This window comes from Apostichopus japonicus, chromosome 12, assembly GCF_037975245.1.
Source record: "Apostichopus japonicus isolate 1M-3 chromosome 12, ASM3797524v1, whole genome shotgun sequence".
In the NCBI taxonomy this organism is placed as follows: Eukaryota; Metazoa; Echinodermata; class Holothuroidea; order Aspidochirotida; family Stichopodidae; genus Apostichopus; species Apostichopus japonicus.
This window is the reverse complement of record NC_092572.1, coordinates 20,467,777-20,483,010: the sequence shown is the minus strand read 5'-3', so window position 1 is coordinate 20,483,010 and position 15,234 is coordinate 20,467,777. Positions and strand designations below refer to the sequence as shown.

Here is a 15,234-nt window from a genome sequence, read left to right as displayed (position 1 = left end):
TATATAGTGTGGTATATTGCAGACCATCAATAAACTTGTATAGTCTACAACTACGTTAACTCACCAGTCTGAACTCATTCATCTTTTGTTATCATTCATTGTCATCATTCTTGCATGCTTACATATTTTATATAGTGTGGTATATTACATGCCATCAACAGACTTGTATAGTCTACAACTACGTTAACTCACCAGTCTGAACTAATTCATGATTTGTTATCATTATTTGACAACATTCTTGCTTACACATTTTTATATAGTGTGGTAGATTACAGGCCATCAACAGACTTGTATAGTCTACAACTTGTTAAACTCACCAGTCTGAACTATTCATGATTTGTTATCCTTCATTGTCAACGTTCTTGCTTACACATTTTATATAGTGTGGTAGATTACAGGCCATCAATAGACGTGTATAGTCTACCACTACGTTAACTCACCAGTCTGAACTAGTTCATGATTTGTTATCCTTCATTGCCATCATTCTTGCTTACACATCTATAAAGTGTGATATAATACAGGCAATCATAACCGTAAGTGAAAAATACAGAATGTCATTCTAATTCAATAACTTGTTAATAACTTGTTAATACCTTGAAAACACCTTTCCAACTGCGAATAAGTTAGTGGTTTTTAACATAATTATTATTATAAAATATCTCACGAAATTATTCATATCCCGTAGCATTGCTTCGACTTATTGTATTAAGTATCATTTGGAATACGTTATGGTTATGACGTGCAGGTTATATGCTCATAAGTTTTCGCGTTTTTCGCTTTGACCTTGGGCAAATGAAGTACGTATTTTATTGACTTCTGTGTAAACTCAAAAGAGTATAAACAACCTACTTCATGAGAGTATTTTTCGTTATAACATAAACGCTGATATATTTCAAATAAAGCTTGTTGTGCAAACATATAAGAGTTGATATTTGTGGAAATACTTGTTTACTATAAAAGATGGAGAGACTAGTACAATCTAGACAAAACCGGTTTGCTCGTCTTAACAATGGTCCAAAATCAGGCTACGTTCAACACTCTTTTGTCATGCAATCAATGTATAATCCTGATTTTTCTGTGTTGATTTTTTTTTTTGAGGGGGGGGGGGGGTTTCAAGTGTAATGGTACGTTATTGCCTCTTTTTTTTATCCTATAAATGTTTAAAAATACAGTCAATCTTCGTGGTAATAACATAAGGCTAACTTGTATCTATATCTAAAAAATATATCACATTGCTACAGAAGCTAAAAGTCTTATAATGAGCAGAATTGTAACACAATCTCTTACTCAGTTAATGAAACACTAACAAGAACTTAAAGACCAGTATTTGAACGTATGCAGGGCAACACTTCATGTATACCATGGTAAAACTGGGCTCTAACTGGAGTATATAAAAGCTATGATGCCTATACTGTTTCTGTGCACCTGATCAGGGGCTGTGCTGAAAATTTATGAAGAGACAACATATGGCTCTGTTGACGTTGATGACAGTGAAATTGTGCATTATAAGGTATATTTTGGATATCAGTTTGTCTATAGATGTGTGCTTGATTGATATATCAACAACAGATACTGTTATTTAGTGTGTCATCAACATTGATATCATGGAAACCGTGGTCACTTACTCAGCAGTTCCAGTGTTAATTGTGTTTGATCCTTTCATAAAAATGATACCAAAACAGGATCCCATGATTAATGACGCACCAACATATGCGGACCAATGAGAAGCGACATGAAAAAGCAAGAAATGAAGTAAATATATGATAACAATTTCGAAGGTTAAGATAATGTTTATCACTGTTGCTTTTTCCAATGAGAGTGCCACGTACAACAGCATTTGTGCTGCAAAGTAGCAGCATCCTGAGATCGCTGCATACATCCATTCATTGATGCTTGGTATTTGCCAATGACCTTAAATACTGCATAACACGGTAGTCGTGGAAAATGTGACGATTTCTCCTGTAAACATTGTAATAAAGATATGTATGTTCAACTGAGATTGTTTCCTTATAGCAGTGTACAACAAAGCTAGTGCAAAAGCCGTAACAATCGCCATGCCAGATCCAAGATAAACATTTTCCTCACTTGTCTCGGCGGTAGTTGATTTAAATAGAAACGAAGGTCTGACAATAACCACCACACCGATGAATGACGTGCAAGCAAAAACGAACGTAAGACGACGTAATGGTTCTTTTAGTATTAACCATTCAAATGGTCCGACCAATATCAAGGAAGTGTTGAGAAGAGCGGAGACATTTCCAGCAGGAATGTAAAGCAGTGAAAACATTAGCAGACATACATATGTCATCTGGCAAACGCTACTAACAGCCAACCAAAAATACTGAGCTGGTAGTATTGGTGGAGGAATGCGTTTAACAGTTATCAAAAGTGATGAACCTATTAGCATGAGAGACATTACCATGGCAGCTGACTGCAAAGGGTTAAGAGATTCGGTAACTTTTTCTAGGAGGATGTACTTCCATGAAAAAAGAATTGCCGATATCATCGCAAGAATAATGCCTTTACTTTGTTTGACTTTTGTTAAAAGGTGCAATGACCACTCTCGTGAGCTGCTGTCCTCCCCGGTACTTTGTGAACCGTTGCTTTTGTCTTGAGTATCATTCTGGAGATCAGTTACGGTGTCTTCTCCCGTTTCGAAAGCGACATTGTCATGTGAATTCTTATTCTTCTCCACCATCGTTTGCTGAAATTAGAAAGAATGATTCATGATATATCACATAATCTATATTTTTAATCAATATCATAACAAAGTTAAAGTTCCTTACAGTCTCCTTTCATTTTACGTTTTCTTTGCTTAGACATTGCTTGAGACTTTCTATACAAAAAAAAAGTAATATAAAAGTGTGTAAATATCAAGCTACAAAAAAGTAACATGTGCCCTATAACAAATGGAAATAAAAATCACTTATATTGAAATCGTCCGTTTTGCTTCTGCAAATGTCAAGAGAACCCTCACATTGTATGAGATTTAGGAATCTATACTGGCACTCCGTTGTAATGGTGCTTCCTCACACGCTCTTCCCTAGCCAGTACGAACTTTCTGTATTTACCTTCTTAAATCTGCGCTTCCTGTGAAAAGCTAATCTAATATAGTCATTCCGTCCCAAAGAACTGGTATAACGTACTGCAACGATAACTATAAAAAGCTGGCTAAACCGCGTGGGTTAATTAAAACACTATAAAGGCAGGCCGCGGTAGTTCAGATTACACTATTCTGATATACAAATATGAAATAAAGTTCCTGACGTTTGACTCTCGTGAAATGTATGACTATACAATGTCTTACGTGTATAAATTGCGTAGATACCTATACTTCCCGCAAAAAGCCACTGTTAATATGGTAGCAACAATTCTCGCTCCGAACAGCTGTTGCTATCACTGGTAGCGAAAACACAACCCAGATATACGGAAGCGTAGAAGGGACATTGCATTGACGAGTTACCAACTTGACAAAACGACAATTATCTGCAAATTGACGAGTTGTCGAGATAACGGATCTCGTCAATGCATCAATTTTCTGCAAATTGACGAGTTGCACACTTACTACCATCTCGACAAAACGACAAAATTAAGAAAATTGACGTTTTGACGAGATAACGGATCCCGTCAATGCAACAATTTTCTGCAAATTGACGAGTTGCACACTTACTACCATCTCGACAAGACGACAAAATTCAGAAAATTGACGTTTTGACGAGATAACGGATCTCGTCAATGCAACAATTTTCTGCAAATTGACGAGTCGCACACTTGCTACGTATACCATCTCAAAAAAAGCAATCAAAACAAAGACAATCATGTCTATACCAGGGGTGACATCTTATATGTTATTGCGAAATTGATCTAGAAGCAGTAAACTTATATTAATAAATCGTTTATAAAAAGATAACCCATCCTACGATGCCTCTGCCATGGAGCCACCCTGTATAATTTCACATGTCACATCATTTTGTCCTCCATATTTGAAAGATACTCGGTATGCAGGCCAAATATAAACACGCATGTACGACGAACACTTGCATAGGTGCGTTGATGTATGATTCACTATGTTTTACGTCTTAAGTGTTAACTGCACACGACCAGCTACATATTGCTGGGAGTTGTAAATGACGTATCGGTGTCGTGCTGCCCGATCTACGTTAACACACGGTCTTGATTTTATTGCCACGCAGCGGGTCTAGCTGCGTTGCTATATGTGATGATTCCCTGCCAATGGCCCCATACAGGTGTTCTTCTAATTAACATCGCTACATGAGTGTTTACTATCAAATCCGTTCATTGAGTCCCCCAAACCCCATGTAGGCTTCGGTCAGGGTAAGGTCAGGGTTCCAAGTCAAATTTGACCTTACATCCAGGTCTGTATTAACTATGTATGTAGGAAACGGTAATATATCGGGAATTCTTGCCCATCTTTCCGACACCGAAACAAAAAGAATGCTAATGTTACAAGTTTACTTAATGTGCTTTCCATATACCGTATGGTGCACAGCACTTCACAGGAATATTTGTAACTGAGGGGGCAGTTTTGGTATATGATCATCAACTTGTAGGATGTAGGATTTTCATGCGACAGGTATACACCATTACCGAAATCCCAGATCTTGTTTCATCTGGCCATATCAAGCCTTTATCTGGCATATAAAGCCAGATATACCTAGATATGCAGTCAATCCAGATAAAGCTTTATCTGGCCATATAAAGCCATATACAACTGTACATGTAGTCAATCCAGATATACAGATAAAGTTTTATCTGGCCATATAAAGCCAGATATAACTAGATATGTAGTCAATCCAGATATGCAGATTAAGTTTTGTCTGGCCAATAAAGCCAGATATAACTTGATATACAGTTATTCCAGATATTCAGATAAAGTTTTATCTGGCCATATAAAGCCAGATATAGATGGATATGTAGTCAATCCAGATATGCAGATTAAGTTTTGTTTGGCCAATAAAGCCAGATATAACTTGATATACAGTTATTCCAGATATTCAGATAAAGTTTTATCTGGCCATATAAAGCCAGATATAGATGGATATGTAGTCAATCCAGATATGCAGATTAAGTTTGATCTGGCCATATACAGCCGGATATAAATTGACATACAGTTATTCCAGATATACAGATAAAGTTTTATATGGCCATATAAAGCCATATATAACTTAATATACAGTTATTCCATATATACAAATAAAGTTTCATTTGGCAATATAAAGCAAGATATAAGTAGACATGTAGTTAATCCAGATATGCAGATTAAAATTTATCTGGCCATATGAAGCCAGATATAACTTGATATACATGTAAGACTGGGTGCTCTTACATTGTGTATTTTCATAGAGGGTTACTTTGCCATATATTGTGGTACTGCACATGTATATATATATTTAAATGGTAAAGTACTTCTAGTGCACACTAAGTCAAGGGGGGGGGATAACTATGACTTAGCTATTGTTCTCTCTGGGTTGCTAGGCAACCACAGGGTCTTAGCTGAAGAAAGGATGTAGGAGTAGAGAGCAGAAGGAAGTTTAATAGAAAGGATTGGCATATTAAGAAAAGGTGACGGAGATTCGTAAAAAAATACCTTTTGATGTCAGAACATTGGCAAAGGATTCTATAGTGAACTGAACAGTTAGAAGTAAGGAAGAAAGTTTTGGAACGGAGGATGGAAACAAGGAACATATTTTGGGACTGAATTCAATACTGAATGGAACATATATTGCCCTCCTGAAACTTATTTATTAAAGCAAATATATTAAACAACAGAATAGCACAACAGCTCGGGCCATCGTTTGTGAAAATATTTTGCTGCACCAGATATATTCAATATTTGGTGTGCACCCGAGAAATCTTGCTTCGCTTCGCAGCTCTTTTCAGCACAACCTATGATATTCACGCCCTCAGGCCCCCGTTATGCTTACTTGTTGATCTGCGACGCGGTTCACTTTAAAACAGAAACTCAACTGTTCTGTAAATGCTTCTTACCCCCCCCCCCCCACCACACTTTCAAAAAAAATTGAAACTGCTACTGAAAAGAAATTAGGTCTTTATAATATCTTGAAAAAAAATCCAATCTAGTCCAATCTTCTCCTAGCTGGGAAATTGGTTGATTTATGACTTGGGGACACTCTCCCGACCGTATGGATATAGGGACACGGGAGCAATATTGGGGTCGATTAGTCATGCGACTGCATTTTTATGGTACTTTATGAAAACTAATCGTAGAATGGTGATCTCTTCAGTGTTTATCGACATTCAACTTCACACATGCATATCCTCACATTACAAGTTTAACAAGTGCATGAGTTATACATGTCCGCTGGACAAGGGTAGTTGATAAGACTCAGAGTGGGGGGGGGGGAGGGGGCTGTGGAGAAAATTGCCGAAACCAGCTCTAGAGACAATCAACCTGGTAATTGTGGGTTAGATTTCATTCTTTGCTTAACCATACGGTAATGTTCCTGCACGATATAGTTCGTTGTATACCTCTGTATCCATTGATACCTTGTTTCTAACTTCAGGTAAATGTCCGTAAAACATTTTTCAAATGTCAATTTACATGCATTAGATTTCAAAACAAATTTATTCGGTAAACTACATGATCCTTGTAAAACTTCTGTAAAAATTATGAAAATTGTTTATGGAAATATAAAATAACTGACATATTCCGAAAATTGTAACAGGTTTTCTTGTATATTTTCATTAGATCGGAAAATACTGCTTTTTTTGGTAAGCCACTTTTTATACATAAAACGTCTGTTAAAATAACATAATTTAACATGTAAATATGAAAAAACCGAAGATAGGAGCTTATTCTAGGGTAGCAAGTAGTGTATAGACCCAATATAGGACGTCATAGTTGTCATGTGGGACCCGATACAGGACGTCAAGTGGGACCCGATATAGAACGTATTGTCAAGTGGGACCCGATATAGGACGTATTGTCATGTGGGACCCGATATAGGACGTATTGTCATGTGGGACCCGATATAGGACGTATTGTCATGTGGGACCCGATATAGGACGTATTGTCATGTGGGACCCGATATAGGAGTTAATATGGGACCAATTATAGGACGTCTGTCATGTGGGACCCGATATAGGACGTGGGTGGGACCTATTATAGGACGTTTGTCAGTTGGGATCTAATATGGGACACTTAAGCATTTGTGACCTATGATAGGACATAGGTTGACCATTAGACAAGTTGGACATGTGTGAGTTAAACACAAGGTCAAAATGAGAACAAAAGCGATGTGTTGTACAGTTTTGTTTTTTATTCGAGAGCAACACGGCATCACATCAACCAAGAAAATAACATCAACCAAGAAAATGTGGGTGCTTAAGTCATACATGTAAAAACAAAAATGATATCGATAGTACATCACTACTTTGGTTATCGTTTTACCACAACGGTGAGGAGACGGTCGGTAAACCCGTTACGACGAAATTCATTTCGGATACTAGCACATTTTAATACCATTATTATTTTAAAGTATGTAACATTTGTACAACAAAAAAACAAAAAATTGGTAAACACATAAAATCATGCATGATTATGTTTAGAACAACAACTTGGTAAACACATGAAATAGTGAACATTGAAATGATCAATCGTTAAAGATATGGATTGGTGAAATAATATACATCTTGGTCATTACGGTGAACGTCATCGGTAAACCTTCCAACGATATGCGCCATACGTTGTCCACGGCACCGATGTAAGAGATAATACAGAGAGTAATATCCACACACATGAGAGCTCAGCGATTGTAATGGCCGTGTGTCGTAACGAACAACTTCGTTTCGAAGAAACCGTGCACTGCCTGGTACCGTTGTGGGTTGTCGGCCAAATGAATCAAAATATTCCACGACAGTGCGGCACTGTGGCACAAACAAGCACGCCTAGGTGTTTTGTGATGCTGTACGATACAAAGCCTTTGTTATTTCTTTCTTCAGATCGATCGTATAGTCACCCACGTCTCTTTGACAACTTACACATCGTTGTCATCGTCCTCCTCATCATCACTTTCGTATTTGTTCTTCAGTCCATGATGTAATATCTTAGACATTTCCTTATTGAGTTCGAGCAAGTGCATCCAAGTCTCCACAGCATCATACGTGCGTTCACCATCCTCGTCATCGTGATCGTCACCACCATCATCCTCACTACCACTACTGCCAGTCCCGTCTGATGTTTCAATCGGCTCATCCGAATTATTATGTTCATTACTTCCCTCAGTATCCACCAGGTCATCGTCCTCTTCACTGCGGTCATCGGTCGAATCACTTTCACGATGTTTGTATTTCACGCCGACACGACGCGTATTCACATAACGATCTTTACCATTCACACTGTCAGTGTCATCCTTGCTTTTAGTTACCATCGCCGCCTTTTGATTACTAGCGTGAATGATGGATTCGTGTCGACAAAGATTGAAATGACGGTTAAATCCTTTATTGCATATTTTACAACGAAATCTCATCTTGAGAGTCTGTACTCTTTTGTGTCATTCGACGCAATGAGAGCTATTAAACAAAAATGTGAATGATATACTTTTTGAATATATCAATATAAGCACATGCTCAATTGCTCATCTAAACGACTCTCTTTTGTTCACGATGTGCTCTTTTGCTCTTTGAGTCACTCCTTTTGTGCTCGTGTGCTCATCACATGAACCACATCATGCGTTTTTGTTTTGTTGCTAATATGAGCACATGATCAATTGCTCATCTAAACGACTCTCTTTTGCTCACGGTGTGCTCTTTTGCTCTTTGAGTCACTCATTTTGTACTCGCGTGCTCATCACATGAACCACATCATGCGTTTTTGTTTTGTTGCTAATTCTAATATGAGCACATGCTCAATTGCTCATCTATACGACTCTCTTTTGCTCACGGTGTGCTCTTTTGCTCTTTGAGTCGCTCATTTTGTACTCGCGTGCTCATCACATGAACCACATCATGCGTTTTTGTTTTGTTGCTAATTCTAATATGAGCACATGCTCCATTGCTCATCTAAACGACTCTCTTTTGCTCACGGTGTGCTCTTTTGCTCTTTGAGTCACTCATTTTGTACTCATATTTAAAAAATGATATAATCCACGGTAAAGGTTCCAGTGAAAATAATATCGTATGAATCCTGTTTTCAAAGCCACCATTACCCGTGTGTGCTTTAGAGAAATGTGTGTACACGATCAATATTTGGCACAAAGTGAGACTGTCCTATCTAAACCACTGTTTGTATACCCCCAATACTTTATCAAGTTCTAATGGAGCACCTTCCTCCCTGAAGACTTTTTGACCTTCTGCCCCGTATATATACGTCCTATATCGGGTCCCACTTGACGTCCTATATCGGGTCCCACATGACAAATATGACGTCCTATATTGGGTCTATACACTACTGTAGCATAGTCAAATCCGTGGCACTATTGCAGTAGCCAGTGATACAAAACAAGCAATACGATGATGCAACGGTGTGACACCAGTTTGAAGTTTACAGCCTACAGCTAAGTTGCCAGTTTTTCTATGACACAACATTTCAAATTTAAAGAATTTACTGGCCAAATTGAGTGAATAAGGCCAAAAATAGTTTTGTTTGGTTTCTACCCCTGTATTCTATAGCCTGCAATTTGGTACTTTGAACTCCTTTTAGATCGGGTGACTCTTTGAGGGCTACTCGGGACAAAAGACTTAAAGATTCGCTATGGCTCTGAAATCAGTTTTAGTCATAAGTGGGGATGAGATTTCTACGCTTCTGAAACTAAGAGTGTAAGTGTAAAAGATCTTTTTACGTTGTTCTCAAATTCTTCCGCCCATGGTCCTCATTTTCTATTTTTTTTATTATCTCTCTCTCTTTTTTCTCTCATTTTGTTTGGGGGGGGGGGGGAGGGGGCACCGGCCATTTCCCCCTGGCTACACGGTTATCGGTCACGATAATCTATAAATACTATATCAATTATGATTTTAATAAATTTGTTTATGAAGCTCAGTTCCATCGCTTAAGGCTGCATTCACTTCGCCACTACAAAACTCTCTGACCAGCACCACAGTACTTCGGCTTGATTACTTTAATCGGCTTAAATATGTCATTTGGCTGATAAACTGTCTGGTATTAATTTGAGAATTCCCGTCAATTAAGTCAACCGCGAACTGGTTTTACTGAGCATTTCATGCTCTTAGTCATTTTTGTCCAACATTTTGCCAATTTTAGTTGAGGGGGGGGGCAAAAATTGACTGCGGGTTCTCGCCCCTCCCCCGCTCCCCCGCTGGTTACGTTAGTCTCAGTTAGTATAGCGCACTGGGCTTGTAACGCAGAGGTCACTGGTTCAAATCCAGTTCTAGAAAAACATTTCTTTGCCCTTTTTCATGAAACTAACAGTGGGTTGTTTTTTCAAAAATACTGCCATCTGAAGATAAAAAGCTGTTTTGGTTATATTGAGCCGATCAAACTTTGAATGAACTGGTTTGACAGGAAACACATTATTATGAAACTATTTCGAAGGATATTCCCATAAAAGAGAGATATCCAGCATTAAGTAGCATCATCAGTTAACCGCATACTTCAAGTTTGACCTACTAGTTGAAAAATACTTCCGACTAATAACAATTGAGAGAGAGTTAAAACGAAGTCCGGAAATTGCCAATTTCACTTTTCAAGGAGTAATTTCAGAATAGATGCACGTTTTATGGTTGTATTTGTGTAGCACCAAGATCATATGGTTGACACTGCATATGTAGATTTAGATGTGAATGTCAAATCCGCAGCGGAAACAGAAAGATCAACGAGATATCCTGTTTTTACGGAAACCATTCTGATATAATAATGGTATTGAAAAGTTCTACTTCAATCAACGAAAGTTCACTTCTCTATTCGTATGCTTTATACTGATTGTGTGTGGTGTGCTCTACTTCTCACGTATATGCCTGATATGTATGCAGGGGTTCCAGCTATATATTCCGTTATTAAACCGTTACACGTATATGAACACTGAAGTTCGTATTTTTAAACTAAGTCCCTAAAATCTCTTTAGAGCGTTCGATCATTTGAAAGGAAAAAAGGGCAAAGTCTCTGAATAGCAATATGTTATTACCGAACGTCAAAGTGGCTTAAGTAAAGTTACATTAAATTTAGCAGAAATAAGAAACGTCAGAGATTTGCAGCTGTAAAAGTTAAAATTATTACATTTAATCTTTAAGACACAAGTGATTGTCCTCCCATGAAATTTGTATTTTTCTTCTCAATTTTTTTATATGTCTTTTTACTTATATAATGTTTCCTGCTTTAATTAATTAAGGATCATTGATTAACGTTGCTTGATTATAACTGTCGCTCAATCATCACAGCATAAAAGTCGATCATAAGTATAGTGCATCAGACAAAACTTATTGGTAGTGGAATGAAATGAGAACCATGTATGTAATATCCGTCAGAAAACAGAATATTTCCTCATAGGCACATAATGTTTAAGGTTTGATTATGGTTGATTGACGATTATCTGTGACTGGTTACATAATACACTGCTGCTCTTTCGTATTTGCACCTTGAAATGAAATGGCTGTGGTTCAGAGTCTCCGCCTTTGTACTTTAATCCTCTTTAAACCCATTCTTCATGTAACTATACTGAACAAAAAAAGTTGTAAACTATCAAACACTAGTTCGGTATATTACATGTCACTTCTTCATTATTAAAATACATAAATGATTCGATATCTAAACATGATGTACGCATTTTCCTTACCGCAATGTTAATCGGAAGGATCAGGACGGGTTGTTCAAATCTTTTAAAGCATATTAGGCCAGATACATGTCCGATATAATGCTATGCCATGGATTCCTCCATGAATAGAACTACCAAGTATTGATATGCTAAACTCTTCCTATTATCTCAGAAAACCCCGAGGCTGATTAATGGGCTGAAACTTCTTGTTACGGAAGGAACAGCAGTAAATTTAAGTCATCCAGATCGAAAACACCGTTAAGGACGTTTTCCTGTAATACCAGATATTTCTGATAACTTTAGTAAAAGAACAGTTATGCACAAAATATTTGCTTTGAATTGCAATGAACTTCCACTTTACTTTATTCCCTATTTGTGACCCAACATGACTATGTTATGTACCACCAAGATGAAAAATGACCAACGCACTTTTCGAGTCACTTGTTATTAATAAATGTTTGAGTCAACGTGCTTAGAAGTGCATGGTTCTCTCTTGAATTTTGGCTAGGGTCAGTAAATTGGACTAAGTATGTGTGCCAAGTGTGTTGAAGTGTTTATAGTTAGTAACGAATTAACATAAATCGGAACATAATCTACAGAACATGGATTTAAAAAATAATGTAAAACGAATCAACTTTCCAGCAACCATGCAATAAAGAGTGTAAATTTACTTGCCGATATTTGAGGAGTGCAAAAGTTATTACCGTTTTAGTTCGTCCTTTAAAAGGATACTTTCTCTTTCCAATCGAGATTATGCCATAGTAATTTTCAGAAGTACCTCCATCTCTGGCGGTTAACACGACTAGGCACTGCAATCTTAAAAGTTGAAGGTATAATGTGGGTTTGTTGTTGTACTTAACTAACCAGAATCCATAATGTAAGCATTTTCGAACGTGTTAACGTAAAGAGTGATCATACATGTAGTTATAGTCTATGTGTAAGGGTCTGGGGCTAAGAGTTGATAAACCTGCTTGATGTTCGTGTCCAGTCTCTATTATTGGTGACTTCTGTCGAACAGTTTTAATCTAAAAATTGTAATGTGGTTCCTTTGAGCTGTTTTGTTATATAGCCTGCTAGTTAAGTAGGATATAGATGTAAAGTCATACGGTATATTAGAGTCAGCATGCTGTTTGACTTTTGTTGGCTCACTGCACTTCAAAAGCTATGGTATTTATCGTACTGCTACTTTGCTTACAAAGAAATGCAAAAGCATGTACGTCGAGTTTTACTCTGACAGCAAGCTAAATATATACCAGTACGTTTGCATTATCAATTTTAACTTTAGTTTTTACAGTGACCGCAGCTTTCATAATGCTGTACCACGTTCATGGAACTCTCTCCCGGTTGAACTAAGGTCCTTGGATTATATTATTCAATTCAGGCGATGTCTTATATCTCTTTTCTCTCAACTCAATGAGTGTTTGCACCTTCAGTACCCGTAAAGCACATTGAACAACTTTTGTTGGAGTCAGCGCTATGTAAGAGTAGTCTTGTTTAGAGAACAGGGCCAGAGAGAACAATAAATCAGACAATATTTCTTAAATTGAGTAATATTCATTGTAGGCCGGTAGGGTGTTGAAGCCAAATGCATTAATGGCCTCTATAACAGATTAGCATAATAATGTGGGACAACCCATTTTCGCGAGCCGGACTCAAATCTTTCGAGGGTTGAATTTGTTCAGCTGTCATATAATGATGATTCCTTGTATGCATGGACGGGTTGTTTGTTACATGGGTAGGTCGTAAAGTCGATGATTTAACGGCGGAAAAGTGTTACATTTTTGCTGTTGTAACTGCTACATTTTAAGTTTGATACTTACATACTGATTTAAGTAAAATGACATGTTCATATATTTATATGTTGCTGTTTAGTGAAGTTTCTACTGTTTTGAGGAGAAAAATTCTGTTCTGTTTATTATTACTGCACTCCAACATAGAATTATTTTTGCATTAGAATTTTCATTGTTGCATGAGGATTTTCTTTCTCATATAAACTCATATATTACACCTACCCTACACCAACTAAGCTGTGTCATGTGTAACTTCCTGATGTCAGCCGGGTGGTGTCCCAATTTTGTTACGTATCTTTTGGCATGCATGTCACCTATGTAATATTTAAAATAGAGCACGTTGCTATTTCAAGTCAAGTTTTCATGCTAGCATCAATCACGGTTAAAGCAGAACTGTGAAGGTTAAAAATAGGCGACTGCCTATGCAAATATAGATACTGCTGGAAATGTTTGCTTTCAAATTCCTAGGAATCTATTGTCTGTCAAAATCCACAAGTTCGTATTATTATAATAGAGGTACGTTTTATCAAAATAGCTTATCATTCCTTTGTGTTTAGATATGGCTGATTTCATACAGTAATAGGGTTGCTTAAGGAAGTACAAACGGTGCCGTTACACTACGAATAAGAACAGTATTATAATGCGTGTTACATGTTAAAGATGTAAACTCACCAACGGTTGTAAGAGAGATTTAACGTAATTAATTAGTAAATTAATTAGTTTATAAATTAGTAAAAATGGGTAGGTGCACACAGGTATCTCGTATAGTATGTTTGACACATATTATATACTAAATTGTACGTTTGACACATACTACGTACTAAATTCAAAACAAATCTTATGTTTTAAGTTGATTATCAGTGTCGCCTGCATACCATAATTTAGCATTCTTCTCTTTTTTTCGGAAAGTGAAATTGCTATTGTAACTAAGTTTTCGTTCTTGTATTAAATTTTTGGATTTCATATAATTTTATATATCGCACCATATTGGTGTCATTTTTCATTCATCAAGTTCGATGCTGGCCTAGAAGATGTAAACTCGGGGAATGATATTCTGTGGCGACTCATTGTCATATATAGCAGGGATACACACCCCTCGTTGACTTCAGTACTGACTATAATTTACTTTTGTCTACCTCCAAACTTTTAAAGACCTTCTGTAAAAGACCTCCACAGCGCCTATGGCGACAGCTGCATTATCCGCATTTTATTTTTTTCCAAATGTTGCTCTTATTGAGCTGTCCTCTTGACTCGGATTCTTTTGCATCATAAAAAAAAAATCCACATAATATCTTTAAATTCGTGCATGTTTTTCTCGAACGTTTTCGCCGGCATTAAAAGAATTTAATAAAAGAACTTAAATGCTATGGAGCCTTGGTAGGCTAGGGCATTTCTTAAACCACTGCTACAGATTATGTTTCTCTATTTGGACTTTGAAACATCAGGGAGGAGATGTAGAGCAAAACAGCAGTTAAATTTTCTTTTTTCCATAGTGGGATTCATGTCGTAATATAGTTTTGTACATACACAATTTTTTTCCGTCGGTAATAACTGTTATATTTGCCAAGAAAGGTTGAATAAATGTGTTGATACGTCAGAATAAACTTGTTTTTCTTAACGAAACTTTTTACCCAATGGTTAAGAGGAGGAAATGCTATGCAAAGTTGAGAAAAGGTAATAAGTGGGGAAGGTGACGG

The 15,234-nt window shown here is 37.0% G+C and overlaps 1 long non-coding RNA gene across 2 annotated transcripts; it reads right to left on the bottom strand.

The window, feature by feature from the left end:
- Positions 1-1,101: 1,101 nt before the first annotated feature.
- Positions 1,102-3,301, bottom strand: LOC139977580 (uncharacterized). 2 transcript variants are annotated; one of them, XR_011796604.1, is made up of 2 exons: positions 2,927-3,301; positions 1,102-2,704 (listed from the first exon to the last, which is right to left on the bottom strand). It is a non-coding gene; the product is annotated as an uncharacterized lncRNA (long non-coding RNA). The 2 variants fall into 2 exon arrangements; XR_011796603.1 differs by having other exon boundaries at positions 3,072-3,301.
- Between the last annotated feature and the right edge of the window lie 11,933 nt (positions 3,302-15,234).